Source organism: Oryx dammah, unplaced genomic scaffold (assembly GCF_014754425.2).
Source record: "Oryx dammah isolate SB20612 unplaced genomic scaffold, SCBI_Odam_1.1 HiC_scaffold_10, whole genome shotgun sequence".
Taxonomy (NCBI): domain Eukaryota; kingdom Metazoa; phylum Chordata; class Mammalia; order Artiodactyla; family Bovidae; genus Oryx; species Oryx dammah.
This window is the reverse complement of record NW_024070194.1, coordinates 10,571,850-10,573,627: the sequence shown is the minus strand read 5'-3', so window position 1 is coordinate 10,573,627 and position 1,778 is coordinate 10,571,850. Positions and strand designations below refer to the sequence as shown.

The 1,778-nt window shown below is 41.4% G+C and overlaps 1 non-coding gene across 1 annotated transcript; it reads right to left on the bottom strand.

The window, feature by feature from the left end:
* TRNAG-UCC lies at positions 1 to 73 on the bottom strand. The gene has a single exon. It is a non-coding gene; the product is annotated as a tRNA-Gly (tRNA).
* Between the last annotated feature and the right edge of the window lie 1,705 nt (positions 74 to 1,778).

The following is a 1,778-nucleotide window of genomic DNA, read 5'->3' as shown; positions in this document are numbered from 1 at the left end:
TTCCCTGACCAGGGATTGAACCTGCGCCCTCTGCAGTGGAAGTGCGGAGCCCTAACCACTGGACCACCAGGGAAGGCCCTGGGAAAATTACTTAAGCTGGCACCTTGGGGCTCCATTTCAGACCTGGTAAACCAGAATCTCCTGGAAAGAGGTCCAAGAGCCTTTAAATGTTTGTTAAGTTCCTTAAGTGATTTTGGGTGTTGGGTCAGCTAGAGTTTGGAAACCGTGGCCTTGTTTTGTCCCCTTTTATAAAGAGAGGATATGGATACTCAGCATTCTGTTTCCATCTAGAAGGCTCCTGCTCACGCATTCATTCCTTCAACAAATGACTCCTCGGGCTTATGGTATGCAAGGCATTCTGCTCAGCACTGAGGGAATGTAGGAGACTATAAACTGTGGCTTCAGATCGTGGGGAGTGTCCAGTTTGGGGGGTGGTGCTGGCAAACAGATGGACCGGCAGCAATCAAAAACAGAGTGCCATAACACGTGGGAATAGGGCACCGTGGGAGCACAGAGGGGCTTAGGAAGAGGGGAAGGGGTCAGAGGCCTTTTGACCCTGGAGGAGGGAGCTGAGATCTAAGCTGAAACCTGAAGGTTTAGCGGGAGTCAGCCGGGAGGAGAGAGGCAGGGGCACCGCAGATGAGCAGACCCAGAGCCTGGCCATACACAGCACTGATTTTACCTAACATTTGACAGCAGCTAATTCCACCCTTTCTTCACAGCATCTTGGGGTTTTTCTGATTGTTTCATGAATTATTTTTATTGTTCTTAAAAAGATTCGGGAATGCATGCTCAGTCGTGTCCGACTCTTAGTGACTCTGTGGACTGTAGCTCACCAGGCTCCTCTGTCCATGGAACTCTCTAGGCAAGAATACTGGAGTGGGTAGCCAATCTCTCCTCCAGGGCATCTTCCCCAGCCAGGGATTGAACCCAAGTCTTTCGCGTCTCCTGCATTGGCAGGCAGATTCTTTACCACTGCGCCACTTGGGAAGCCCCACATATATAATTCCTAGAGTACAATTCAGTAGTCTTTATTAGACATTACGGATGAGCAGAACAAATCTATTTGTAGTTTAGAAAGAAATGTTCAGATGATTTTTGGAATTTGAATATAAAATATGCCCTTTAAAATCATACAAAACCTTTTTGTTCTGTGATATTAAAAATCCTAAAGTATTTATAAGATGAATTTTATGTATCTAATATTTCATGTTTATTAGAATTGATTATTTCAATATTAAACTGCAAAAAATTAAAATTAAAAAAAAATTTTTAAAGAAGAAATTAGAGACCAGCAGTATCTATGCTGTTAGGGACACTGAATCTGTTCATACACCTTAGCTGTGCAAGATACAATAATTTCAGACCTTTGATGTTCACATAATTAACTGATTTCTTTCATTTTCATTTCTTTTTCTCTGAGTAAAAATGTACTATTTAAAAATATGTTTATTGAAGTATATTGTTCATGCAGCAAAGAGCATGAATAATATCACAAATAGACTAATGAAATTTAACAAGGATGACTACCTTTTTAAAAAATGAAGTAAAATAGAATAGAAAACAGCCGAGTGCATCTCATGTATAGGAGATTTTGTGTGTGTGAAACTTTTGTTCTTTTCTACATGCTTATGGATGTGTGTGTGTGGCCATGATAATACCAACCATTCATAGATCACATACTAGGGCTTTCCGCATATTAACACCTTATCTTCACAATAACTCTGAGGGAGGGGCTTTTATTGTCCTTCCCCTTTTATGGATGAGTAAATGGAGGC